The sequence below is a fragment of the Lepus europaeus genome, chromosome 1, assembly GCF_033115175.1.
Source record: "Lepus europaeus isolate LE1 chromosome 1, mLepTim1.pri, whole genome shotgun sequence".
In the NCBI taxonomy this organism is placed as follows: domain Eukaryota; kingdom Metazoa; phylum Chordata; class Mammalia; order Lagomorpha; family Leporidae; genus Lepus; species Lepus europaeus.
In genome coordinates, this window is record NC_084827.1 from 23,732,263 (window position 1) to 23,746,531 (window position 14,269).

Consider the following 14,269-nt stretch of genomic DNA (forward strand, 5'->3'; position numbering starts at 1 on the left):
TATCACTTCTTATACCAATAGGAGGTTGTTTAGTGTCAGTCAAATCTGTCTAGTCTCATCCATAGTACATTTGCTTGTCTGAGTTTTGAGAAAGATCATGTAATATTATTACCAGTGTGAAAGTTATATCTATGGCTTTTGAAAGCATAAGGATAGTAAAAGAAGTGAAGTTCAAAATAAAGGCTGGAGACAGGGTTAGAGTATTAACAGGAAGAAGACTACAGACGTATTGACTATACCAGAGTATTTCCTGCTTGAAGCTATATATTGTAATAAAACCAAAACTTACTTCAGAGGATTGATTTGCTCTTATTTTATTGTTGTATTGCCATTTCTGCTCAATTCTTACTTCAGGAAGGCCTGTTGTGAGTTTCCTGTCTAGGTCTTTTATTGGTACCACATACTATCTTTTTTTAAAAAGCTAATAGTAAAGAATCATTTGAAAATCCTAATGATAGGCAAGAAGCACCAGAAATTTGCTGATGAATTTCTTTCAACATAGATTTATTACTTAGAATAACTGCACTGAATCCTTATATTTATTCATTACCTAATAAAAATGTCAATTCCACTTCTGGTGCTCTTTATTTATTATTGAGAATTTTTTCAACTGTTTAAAAGTGAACATTTTCACATTGTAGATTTTATATAAGTACTTTTTTCATTATACCTTTAAAATTTTATCTTGTAACAGTCATTAAATTGTTAGTTCTAGAGTTGCTTTTTTTCAGTGCTTAAATAAACAGAGAAAAACATCAATGGATTGTGTTGTATTAACATGTCTTCAGTACCTATACAACTGATTCGATCTGTCCCCTTGTTATCTTAAAATGTAGTGTATAGGCCGGTGCTGTGGCATAGTGGGCTAAGCCTCTGCCTGTGGTGCTGGAATCCCATAAGGGATCCAGTTGGTGTCCTGGATGCTCCTCTTCCAGCTCTCTACCATGGCCTGGGAAAGCAGCAGATGATAGCCCAAGTGCTTTGGCCCCTGCACCCATATGGGAGACCTGGAGGAAGCTCCTGGCTCCTGGCCATTGTGGTTATTTGGGGAGCAAACCAGTGAATGGAAGTCCTTTCTGTCTGTCTCTCTCTCTGTAACTCTACCTCTCAAATAAATAAATAAAATTTAAAAATTGTAGTGTATATTAATGTTTAATTTTCCTCATTTGTAGAAACTAATTGCTAATGTGGTGGAAAGAATAAGCTGAGGAGCCACATGCATACCCAACTCTGCTATTGATTGTGAGATCATGAAGAAGAAACAAGGTGGGAAGTCTCCTGGAGGAAAAGGAAGTGTTCTAAGAGAAACTGAGAAATGATGATTATTACAAAAAGAAAAGCAGTTACAGATCCTTCTATTAGGAATTTCCATACAGTAATTTGGATGTTTAAAGGCTAAAGAAATAAAGAAGAAAAATTTGTAAAGGTACTGTTGATAACAGGAATGAAGAAAACTAGGATCACGGGTAGCAAAAATAAAATTGCTTTCCAAGGGATGAAACTGAAAGGTCCCTAGCAAAAAAAGAAGTGTACAGCAATTTTGTTAAGCACAGTTTCAGTGTATGAGATGGGAATGTGGGTGGAATGGAGGGAGTCATCTTTCCTGAGATTTGGCCACTTGACAAATATTTAGCACCTGCAATACTCCAGACACTGCACAATCTCAGGGGTTATCATAGTAAACAATTCTCCCTGCCCTTAATAAGCTTAGGGTACTGGAAGAATGTGTTTAATTGCTGATGGGGAAGAATGAATAAGGAAGGAAAGTTGAAAACACATTGAGAAATTATATATAAGATGCTTTAAAAAGTTTATGGAAGATACCCATTACAATTTTTAACAATTATTTAAATATTTGAGAGGGAGAGAAAGAGATCTTTCCCTTCTGTTGTGAACACTCCTCATATGCTCACAATTTTCAGCAAAGCTAGGAGCCAGTCAATCTAGGTCTCCCATGTGGGTGGCAGGGATCCAACTACATGAACCATCACTGCTGCCTCCCAGCGTGGTCATTAGCAGGAATCTTGGGCAGGAACTGGAACCTTGTCTCAGGTTCGAGCACTCTGATACAGGGTTGGGTGTATAACCTTTAGGCTAAGCACCTGCTTGCACAATATCTTTTAATTCCTTTTACCATGAACTTTTATTTTTTTAAGATTTATTTGAAAAGTAAAGTAATAGGCAGTGGCAGAGGGGTGGGGAGACAGAGAGAGAGAGAGAGATCCTCCAAATGCTGGTTCATTCTCAAAATGGCCACAAAGGCTGGAGCTGAGCTGATTCTAAACCAGGAGCCAGGGGCTTCTTCCGGGTCTTCCAGGTGAGTGCAGGGGCCCAAGCACTTTGGACATCTTCTACTGCTTTCCCAGGTACATTAGCAGGGCCCTGGATGGGAACTGGAGCAGCCAGGACTCCAACAGGGGTCCATATAGGATTCTGGCACTGCAGGCGACAGCTTTACCTGCTTTGCTGCAACGTGGGCCCCTACCTTGAACTTTTTCAAGTCCCTGCCTGTTACTGATGGTAATGGTGAGGAAATGGTAGTCAACACCCAAATCTCCTGAGGAGAGCTTCCCTTAGGGAGAGGAAGGAAGGCAGTGCACAGCTAGTTGAGGCCAGAAAAGGTGTGAGGACAGCATCCACCCCTTAACAGCTTTCCTGTGTGGACGCCTGCTGAGCTCTGACTCAGAAGTCACTCCAGGCTTAGGCATGACATATGGGAGGGGAACATGGGCTGACACTGCTTCCTGTTCAAAGGATGGGTGCTTCAAAATAGCTGTTTCCTCCTGCAAAGATGTACTGAAAGCAGGTATTTTTGTCAATATCAGCCTTGGAAATATTCAGGTGAGTCTTTACAGCGTCACATTCGGGTAGTTTCACTTAAATCAAATGCAGAAGGCGTATACGGGAAATTAGCAGGTCACATTTAAACTAATTATACCACAAAACCGAAATCCTACGGGAAGCTTAATCAAATGTCTGAAAAGAGAAATAACTCATCGGTGTAATGATACCAACGCCAGGACACTGCTTTTCAAAACTATCAATAACTGAAATTATCCTTGTAAACATCTCCCCGTGAGGCTCCCATCCGAGTGCTTACTTTTGGGAAAAAGAGCAATGGACGTGAAAGGGACAGGCCTAAACCCCTGGGTTTTCAATTTCCCCACAGCAATCTCCACCCCGGCGGAGAGGTTAGGAAAGATCTCTGATTACAGGATTTAGGAATCCCGCCGCCACCGACTCCAGTTCCGCTGGGCGGAGCCTCCTCCTGAGAATGACAGACATCGACGAGGGGCGGGGCTAAAGGGAAAGGAGCAACTTCGCGCGGACTGGAACGGCCGGGGCGGGGCCTGGATGGCGGCCCGGCAGGCCCACTGGCGCTGCTTTCTCTCCGCCTTTCGCGAAACCTCCGCGGAGTTCCTGAGGCTTGAGGACTGTACGAAGTTTGAGAGCCGCGGTTAAGCCCTGAGGTCCGAGCACGCATGCGCGAAAGCTGGGCGGCCGGCGCTGTGCGTGTGACGTCACGGATGCGCCTGTGTCAACTCTTCCTAGTTTTGTTAGTAGCGTGCGGGTGAGTGAACTCCTAGGGAGTGGGGTTAGAGTTTTTTATTTTTATTTTTATTTTTATTTTTATTTTTTTGTCCGTGCGTGGGTACGTAGCGGGTCAGGCCTGAGTTGGAATTGTGAAGAGGTTGATATGGTTAGATCAACAGTTGATGTAGTTATTGCGGAGAAACCCTCCTCGTTCGTGCGTTTAGCATCTTACCCTGGCGTTTAGAGAGATAGAAAATCCAATCCCTGTCTCCAGGGACGGTCAGGAGGTTTTGAGAAGTAAGCTCGAACCTGCAGCGCACAGTGTAAATTAACGTCAGTGTCACGATCGGATTCTACAATACACAGATTAACGTCATTTTGATGATTTGGATTATTTAGGGCCGGGGGAAGGAGAGGACTGATGTATTTTGGGACTAAAAGGCTTTTGATGCGCAGTTTGCCTAAGTAGCATTATGACAGTCAAGGAGAGTAAAAGCAAAGCTCAAACTTTTTTGTCCCCCAATCCACCCCGAACATTTTTCAAAAGGACAGTGTTAAAGACTTTGATAGTGAAGTTTTCACAGACCTTAAAACGGGCTTTTTGGAAGTATTATAAATACAGACGCTAACTAGAAGATGGTTAATTTTCAATTGCTTAGAAGAGTGCTGTGTATTGAAAAATAATCCGGCCTCCTCCCTCCCCCATCTGCAAATGATACTTAAAGGAAAGGAAAACCAAGTCAGACTTAAAGCAAATTATTAATTACGTTTTTGATAAAACACTAATCTTTTGTGTCTTCAGCAGCAAGCTGTCAACTCCCTGGCTGAAGCTGGTCACACCGAACTGATATGCCACTTGAATTAATAAAAGAAGTCAGTGGGGTGCCCGAGGTTCAGCTGCTGAGTACATTCCACGAAGTAGATTTCAGATTCCTACAGCTTGGTTGTGATTATAGCAAGAAATATATCCAGGTAAGAATTTGCATAACTCATGTTTTTCTTTTTTTCTGAGAAGAATGCTAAAGAACGGTCTTAGGCATTGGTTTTATCATTGTCATACATTTGAAATTTAATGTTTCAATATATTATTCTTATTGCAATGTAAATAATCAGACTCTGTAAAAAAATTTCTTTTTCTAAAAAGATTTGTTTATTATTTGAAAGGCAGCTTAACAGAGACAGAAGGAGAGGTAGAGAGAGAGAGAGATCTTCCACCTGCTGGTTCAGCCTCAAATGGTGGCAACAGCTGGGGCTGGATCAGGCTGATGCCAAGAGCCAAGAACTTGGTGCCTGTCTCCCATATGAATTGCAGAGAGCCAACTTCTTGGGCCATCTTCCCAGGCACATTAGGCAGGAAACTGGATTGGAACTAAAGTGGCTGGGACTCAACTTGGCACAGAAGATGCAGGCTCAGGAGTTATTTAGTCATTGTTGCAAACATTGGCTAAACCCACTACACCATAGTGCTGGCCCCTGTTAATATAAAGTGTGTTCAGTGCAGAATGCATGGCCTAAGCCCAGGACACACAAGCCCATTCATTTTTAAGGAGTCTTGGGAAGTTTTCCAAAGTGTTCAGACTTTAGTCAGAATATATGTATTAAGTAACAATAAATTTTCCTTTATCATGCTTCAGTTTGGCTGGTAAAGCTAGGTTTAGGTAGGCAGAAGTGAATTTTTCAATTGTTGGAGATTACTGTTTTTGAAGCATGATTTGTTGCAAACATCTTCAGAGACAGAGTGTTGAAAAGAAGGCTACTGTTTAATTTTCAAGACATTTCTTGAATAGAAATAAATATATAAATATAATATATATAATTATAATATAAAATTTATATATGTAAAATTTATAATAAATATAGATATATAAATATCTATATGTATAGATATAGATATATAAATAGATATAAAAAGGAATGTATAGAAAAAGAACAAAAGAATGGCATAATGTTGTACCAGTTGACTAAAACAAAAACAGACTTTGATGCACATGATCCAAGTCCAATTGATTTAGTCTATGAGATTCATAGCTCTGTAGGTGACCGTCCATAGAAAGATTTCAGCAAACATTTCGCTAGAATGCTCTGCAAACTTTTTAGGGGTACTTCTCATTATTCAGCATTCATTTGGTAAACAGATTTTGATTTATTCTTGATAAGATTCTGCAGTAAAAAGATGAATAAATATAGTCACTAGACTCAAGATGATCACATTTTTGTTGAATTTGACACATGACCGAATCTCTAATACAATTTAATAAATATGATATTAGCATTGTGCTGTATGAACATGATAGAGTTTTTGATTCTGACTAGTTAGAACAGGAAAGTTCAGCTGGAACTTCCAGGATGACAGATTGTATATTCTCATCCTTTTGGGTAAAAGCAGTCCTAATGTGCCTTGTTTCTGAGTTTTCAGTGAGAGTGATGTGCCTTAGTCTTATCACTAGAACTTAATGAAGCTCAAGTTTCAAGGCTTCTTCGTTTGCATAAACCATTTTGGGACCCTGTTGGGGGCTTTAGAAATGAATTTACATGTTTGTATTTTTAAAATTTATAGAAGTAAGATACTTTACGCATAGATGTTTAAGGCTGCTATCTCTTCCACTTTGACTTCCCCTCCATCACATTTCCTCTCATCCCAAGTGGTATCGGAGCAGCCAACATTTTCTTTTTTGGAATCTAGCTAAGAGAAAGTTCACTTATGGAATAGATTTAGTTTTGGGTTAGTGAGGTGTATTTATGTGGTTTGTAGTCAGTTCCATGTATAGGAATATCACTAATGCCCTTTGTATACGAATGGTTTTCCAGAACACTCTTGCCTTCTGGGAAGTCTGGCAGAAAGTTGTGGAGCCTGAAGTTGGATCAGGGTTTGACTATACACCCTCTTCCACCTACTGTAGGACTTACATAATCAGTGGAGGAAAAACAAGTACTGAATCTTATGGAACCTGAAGCTGATTTGAGAATTGTTATAAATCTTACAGTTACGTATGAAAAAAACTTAAATAGAATTTTTGTCTCAGACTTGATAACAGTTTTCATGGGGTCACCAGTAATGAATGGTGAAGTTGAATACAATCATTGTAAATTGTCAGTAGCAAAAATCAAATGTTAATCAACCATGCTAAAATCTTTTTATCCCCTGTATATAGTCCTTATGTAAATATTCACTATAGAAACCAATATTTTAAATATTATAAAGGATAGTAGCAAAAGTTAGAGGAAAATAATTAGAGGTATATATTACAATAAATTAATTTAAAAATTAGGTTATTTTTCTAGAATCTAAAATTTTTGTATAATTTTTCAGCTTTGTAATTCATAAGTTGTGATTTCTTTTCTCATTCTAAATATTCACTTTCATAATAAACTGTATTTTGATGTGAAGTAATAGAGAAAGAAGGAATGTAAAGGTGAAGAAATGATAACATTAGAAGTAATGGGGATGTTATTTTTATTGATTTGCAATTTTGCAAGGTTTCAGTTTTATTAAGATTTATCAAGACTTATATTATGGACTTACATGTGATCTGCCCTCATGAACATTCTGTGTGTACTTTAAAAATAAAATGAATTCATTAGTTGTCAAGTGTGTGTTCTGTAAATGTCCGTGTAGAAAATTGCATGGTGGTATTTTTAAGTCTTCTGTATTCTTTTTTTTTAAGATTTATATTTTATTTATTTGAAAAGCAGAGTTAGAGAGAGAGAGATCTTCCATCCATTGGTTCACTCCCCAAATGACTACAATGCCCCGGGCTGGGCCAGGCTGAAGTCAGGAACCCAGAGCCTCTTCTGTGTTTCCCATGTGGGTGCAGGAGGCCAAGTACTTAGGCCATCCTCCACTGCTCTTCAGGTGCATTAGCAGGGAACTGCGTTGGAAGTGGAGCAGCTGAGTCTCAAACTGGTACCCACATGGGATGCTGGCATCACAGGCAAAGGCTTAACCTACTATATCGCTGCGCTGGCTCCATAGGTCTTCTATATTCTTTCTGATTTTATTTCTTTCTGTTCTATCAATTCCCGACAGATGTGCGTTAGTGCTGATTGTGGATTTGTCTGTTTCTCTCTTTAGTCATGTGCGTATTTGTATAGTTTGCAACTGATTATTTAGGGTTGTTTTATCTTCAAAATGAATTGATCTTTTTAACATTATCTAATGTCTCTTTAATATCTTGCAACTTGTTTCTCGAATTTTGTTTTGTTTGATAATAACATTGCTTTACGACCTTTGGGTTTTTTCTCACAATATTTACTTTTTTTTTTTTTTTTTTTTTGAGAAATAGAAAAAGAGAGAGGGACAGAGAGACAGACAGACCTGCCATCCACTGTTTCACTTCCCAAATGCTTGTGAATAGCCAGGACTGGGCCATGCCAAAGCCAGCAGTTAGGAACTCATTTTTTTTTTTTTTTAAGATTTATTTTATTTATTTGAAAGACAGAATCACAGAGAGAGACAGAAACAGAGAGAGGTCTTCCATCAGCTGGTTTCCTTTTCAGATGGCCACAATGGCCAGAGCTGCGCCGATCTGAAGCCAAGAACAAGGAGCTTCTTCCAGGTCTCCCATGTGGGTGCAGGGGCCCAAAGACTTGGGCCATCTTCTGCTGCTTTCCCAGGCCATAGCAGAATGCTGGACAGGAAGAGAAGCAGCCTGGACCAGAACCAGCACCCATATGGGATGTCGGTGCTTCAGGCCAGGGCTTTAACCCACTGCGCCACAGGGCCGGCTCCCCCCCCCCCCCCCCCCCCCCAGGAACTCATTGTTGATCTGCCACGTGAGTGGCAGGGATCCAACAATTTACGCCATCACCTGCTGCCACCCAGGGTTTTTGCCTTAGCAGGAAGCTAGAATTGAGAGTAGAGCCAGGAGCTGAATCTAGACATTCTTAAAAGGGGATGCTGGTATCCCAAACATTGCCATAACTGCCAAGCCAAATACCCACTCCACCTTGCTGACATTCTTAATGGCATGCTTTTTTTTTTTTTTTTCCAATTTATGTTTAAGTAGGTCTTAGCATATCATTGGATTGGATTGGATTATACTTTTTTATGATTTATTTTATTTATTTGAAGAATCAAATTACAGATGGGGGTGGGTGGAGAGGTGTCTTCCATCCACTGGTTCAATCCTCAAATGGCTAAGCCGATACAAAGCCAGGAGCCCCAAACCCAAGGACTTGAGGCATCCTCCACTGCCTTCCCAGGTGCACCAGCAGGAAGCTGGATCTGAAATGGAACAGCCAGGACATGAACCAACACCCATATGGGATGCCAGCACTGCAGGCTGGGACCTTAATCTGCTATACCACAGCGCCGGCCTCTAGATTATACTTTTTAATCCAGTCTGGCAGTGTTACTTTTTAATTGATGTGCTTAGTCAAATTTATATTTAAAATACTTGTTGGTATGGTGGTGTTTAAGTCTACTATCTTGCTGTTTGAATTTCATCTGTCTTTCCTGTTTTATATTCCTCTTTGCTTCTTCCCTGAGTTCTTTGGACTAATTAATTTTTTTTTTAATTCTAAATTTTCTCCATTTGGTTTTCCCTATTGGTTTTGAGCAATACCTGTTTTATTATTTTCTTTAGGGGCTAGGTTAGTACTAACTATATGTCCTTCACTAATTAAAGTCATTTCAAAGCTGTTATATTACTTCCCAGGTGACACTTCTGATGTTCTGATTTATTCTTCCTGCTTAACAAACCTAAGAATCTTATAGCAATAAAATTCTGCTTACCCTTTACTGTTTTGTTCTTTGAGCTGTTATATGTTTTATGTATATTACAAACTCTACACTGTTATTTTTGTGTTAAACAGTGAAATTTTAAGGAAATAAAGAGAAGGAAGAACTATTGCTGACATATTCACGGTTTCTGGTCATTTTCGTTTTTACCTGTAGATCTGAGTTTCCATCTGGTATAATTTCTCTTAATATTGAGAAATAGTCTCTTGCATTTCTTGTTTTGATGTCCATTTTCATTGGATATAGACTTCCACATTGATTTTTATTTTATTACTTTTAGAATTTTAAAGGTATCATTACATTGCTTGTGACTTTCATTGTTTTCTATGTAATGATATTGTGTTTTTCTCTCTACCTGCTTTCTGTTTTGTCTTTTGTTTTTAGCAGTTGGACTGACATGTGCTTGGGTGTATTTTTTTTCTTTGAATTTCTCCTTCTTGTGGGTAACAACTCCTATATACAGAAGTCAATGTTTTTCGTTAAATTTGGGAACTTACTGGCTAATATTTCTTGGAATATTTTTTTCTGCCACATTACTCCTTTTCTTTCCAGATGTCAGTTCCATGTATGATCATTTGTGAGGCTGTTTGATACTGTCCCACAGATCTTTGAGGACCTGTTTCTTTTTTCTCAGTTTTGTTCTGTTTTGACAGAGGTGATTTTCAGATGGAATAATTTCTATGGATCTGACTTGAAGTTCACTGAATATCTTCTATGCCTACCCAGTATGCAGTCATGCATATTCAGTGGGTTTTTTGTTGTTGATGTTGCTGTAAATTTAAGTTAAGGGCTAAGGAGAGAACAATGTGGAAGAGATGAGGGACTTTGTAAAGTGAGTTTGATAGATGGGTAGAAGGCTACATTTAGTTTTACCCTTCTAATTAGTATTTTCCATATAGACATTGATTTGTTATATCTTTTCTTTTTCTATTATCCATTTCCCTAGGATTTTCTTTTATATGAAATAAGATTTTCTGAACTACAGTTGCTTTTTTTTCTGCCTAATTGCATTTAACTTCTTAGCAAATACTCATTTTGGATTTGATTGATTGCTATGCAATTTCTTAAATATGTGTATTTATGAATAAAGTTCTGTGAATAGAATTTTTTGACAGTTCTTTAATGATTATTCCTAAGCTGCTTCTAGTTTTAACATGTTTCTATTGTTTTATCTGCTTGCTTTAGAAGCATTAAATATTAAGGCAGTGAATTTGTTTTTTCTCCTGTTGAAGCAGTATGGTAAATGTATTTATTTTTGTTCCTACCTATATTAATGGATTCAATTTTCACATTTTGTTTGCATTACTTTAATAAATCTTTTCATGTTAGTATACAATGTGCTTAAAACTAAGAAGTAGCTTTTACTTGTTTCTCATGGTTAGCAAATTGTTAGGTATAATGCTCATTTAAAAACATAAGTTTGGGCCGGCACTGCGGCTCAATAGGCTAATCCTCCGCCTACAGCGCCAGCACACTGTGTTCTAGGCCCGGTCGGGGCGCCAGATTCTGTCCTGGTTGCCCCTCTTCCAGTCCAGCTCTCTGCTGTGGCCCGAGAGTGCAGTGGAGGATGGCCCAAGTCTTTGGGCCCTGCACCTGCATCGGAGACCAGGAGAAGCACCTGGCTCCTGGCTTTGGATCAGCGCCGTGCGCCGGCCGTAGCGCGCTGGCCACAGCGGCCATTGGAGGGTGAACCAACAGAAAAGGAAGACCTTTCTCTGTCTCTCTCTCACTGTCTACTCTGCCTGTAAAAAAAAAAATAAATAAATAAGTTTGAAGCATTTGATTTGCTTCTTATGTATCTTAATGAAGATCTCATTTTGTAACAGTTTGTATACCATATATCCTTTTCTAACCTGTAGATATTCTTATTTGTGTTTCTTAATTTTATTAAGTGGATTTTATGGCTAAATTCAATATTTTTAGTGTGCAATAGGGGTGGGAAAGCTTCTTTCTGCCAAGGACCATTTGCATATTTATAATCATGTGTGGGCCCTACAAAATTTTCAACTTATAAATTAGCCTGCTATACATTTATTGAATTTCCAGTCCTACCTGCAGTTGTGTTGGTAGGACCAGACCAAATGATTTCACTGACTGTATATGGCTTTAGAGCCAGACGTTTCTTACCTCTGGGATACAATCTGTGAATTTTGACGGTTGTGTAAAAACATATAACCATAATCATAATCAAACAATCTATCATCTTCCAAAATTTTATAGTCAGCTGCCACCCTCATGCTAACTACTCACAACATCTTAACTAATTTTCCGACGGCATATTGCTTTTTAGGAATACCTGGCAGATGGAATCATACAATGTGTCCCCTTTTGAGTCTGCCTCCTTTGACTTAGCATGATGCATTTGAGGTTTTTTCAGGATGTGTTTATTAGTGGTATTCCTTCCTATTGGTGACAGTAATTTTATCACGGCCTGTTTGTGCACACCTTAATGTAGGAGTCTTTCCAGTTTGAGTGAGTGAGTGTGTGTGTGTGTGTGTGAGAGAGAGATATGATGAGTAAATCACTGTAAATTTCTATCTACAATTTTTTTTCTTTTTTCTTCATCTATCTACAGATTTTTATGTGAACATAGATTTTTCTTTTATTTGGTTAAATGTCAAATAACCAATTAGTTTCTAGACAACAGTGTATAGTGTAGCTTCTAGATTGATCTCCACCTTAGTAGATTCAGCTATAAGAGGCTCAAATAGGTTTACATAGCTTAATATCATTGCCATTATATAGGTTTATATCATAGGTTTTTTTTTTTTTTTTTCTTTTCTTTTTTTGACAGGCAGAGTTAGACACTGAGAGAGAGAGAGACACAGAGAGAAAAGTCTTCTTTCCGTTGGGTCACACCCCAAGTGGCTGCTACGGCTGGCGCGTTGCAGCTGGCTGCGCTGATCCAAAGCCAGAAGCCAGGTGCTTCCTCCTGGTCTCCCATGTGGGTGCAGGGCCCAAGGACCTGGGCCATCCTCCACTGCACTTCCGGGCCACAGCAGAGAGCTGGACTGGAAGAGGAGCAGCCGGGACAGAATCCAGTACCCCAACCGGGACTAGAACCCCAGGGTGCTGGCGCCACAGGCGGAGGATTAGCCTAGTGAGCCGCAGCGCCGGCCTATATCATAGTTTAATACATACATTATAGGCAATAACTTATTTATTGCTTAATATCACAACAACATGAACTTAGTATTTGCATTGCTTCTCCTTTCTTTTCCATGTCCCATGGAGGCAGTGCATACTGTATACCAAGTGCATACTGTATACCAAGGGTTTCTGTCACAGCTGTGGGGCACTGAACTTAGATAGAACTACCCTAATTTTTGAAATGAGTATGTAAGTTTTCTAGGGTTGCCATGACAAAACACTACAAACTAGGTTCCTTAAGCATTTCTTTTCTCTTAAGTTCTGGAAACTAGAAAATCAAGATCAAGGTGTCAGCAGGTCTGGATGCTTCTGAGGCCTTTCTGCTTGACTCTGTGCAAGCATGAGTCCCTGGCATGTCCTCTGCCTCTTGTAAGGACAGGAGTCAGAGTAGATGAGGGCCCACACTACTGGCCTTTTTTTTTTTTTTTTTTTTTAACATAATTACTTCTTTAAAGGCCCTATGGCCAAATATAGTATCATTCTGAGATATTGCGGTTGGAACTAAAGTTAATTGTCGTATCTGAGCCAGTGTAAGCAGAGGTGCACTACACGTTGATAAAAATTTGAGGGTCCTTTATTGCCAGAGGTGAAGAGCGGGCTCATGCCTTGAAGAACTTTCCACCTAGAAGCTCAGAGCAACAATGTTTATAAAAGCAAAAACCACAAGGAGGGGAGGTGGAATACATGGTTATTAGGATTGGGGGAGAGAGGGAATACATGGGTACTAGGGTCGAGCTGATCCAAGGCCTATGTGAAACCAGTATCAATTACAATCTTGACAACAGACAAATTGCAGTCATAACATTAATCCATGTGTCGCCTGTTTTAGGCTTGGGTGAACATACTATGGACTTTTTGTGCTCTGTCAAGTGGGATGCAGTGTGCTGTTATTGTATGAGTTTTAGACCATAGTTTTAGACCACAGTCTCACAGTGGGGGTGCTTTTGCAAGACGGAGTCTCGGATGCTCTAAAGTGGAGGCCCTACAGTCAAGGTTTTTCTTCATAACTTTAGAGGAACACAGTTCAGCCTGTAACAGTGGGGTGTTAAATTTTTAGTATCCATATTAGTTCATTTAAAAAAATTATTTTATTTGAAAGACAAGAGTTACAAAGAGAGCTAGAGCCAGAGAGAGAGGTCTTGCATCCTCTGGTTCACTCCCCAGATGGCCACAATGGCTGGAGCTGCACTGATCTGAAGCCAGGAGCCAGGAGCTTCTTCCCAGTCTCCCATGTGGGTGCAGGGGCCGAAGGACTTGGGCCATCCTCTATTGCCTTCGCAGGCCATAGCAGAGAGCTGGATCAGAAGAGGAGCAGCTGGGACTAGAGCTGGCGCCCATATGGGATGCCAGCAATTCAGGCCAGGGCTTTAACACACTGTTCCACAGTGCTGGCCCCCATAATAATTCATTTTCATCCTAAAAACAAGAATTTCTTTTTTTAAAAGATTTATTTATTTATTTGAAAGTCAGAGTTACGCAGAGAGAGAGGTCTTCTACTATCCACTGGTTTACTCCCCAATTGGCTGCAACGGTTAGAGCTGTGCTGATCTGAAGCCAGGAGCCAGGAGATTCCTCTGGGTCTCCCACACAGGTGCAGGGACCAAAGGACTTGGGCCATCCTCTGTTGCTTTCCCAGGCCATATCAGAGAGCTGGATTGGAAGTGGAACAGCCGGGACTTGAACCCGGGGCCCATATGGGTTGCTGGCACTGCAGCTGGTGGCTTTACCTGCTAAGCCACAGCACCAACCCCTATTTATTTATTTATTTGCATGCCTTTCATAAATACAACCTTAGGGACGTAGTAATTTTTCCCACGTACCTATCCTCCTACCCAAGCGGAGGCA

The 14,269-nt window shown here is 39.8% G+C and overlaps 1 protein-coding gene across 11 annotated transcripts in view; it reads left to right on the plus strand.

The window, feature by feature from the left end:
* Positions 1–3,346: 3,346 nt before the first annotated feature.
* POT1 (protection of telomeres 1) overlaps positions 3,347–14,269 on the plus strand; it is a 120,461-nt gene continuing 109,538 nt past the window's right edge. For 8 of the 11 annotated variants that reach the window (XM_062204711.1, XM_062204824.1, XM_062204773.1 and 5 more), the window contains exons 1-2: positions 3,616–3,857; positions 4,340–4,506. The gene's annotated coding sequence lies outside the window, so the exon portion shown is untranslated. Of the gene's footprint in view, positions 3,572–3,615; positions 3,858–4,336; positions 4,507–14,269 lie in introns of those variants that run through there. The other 3 variants (XM_062204576.1, XM_062204527.1, XM_062204634.1) reach the window with 3 other exon arrangements.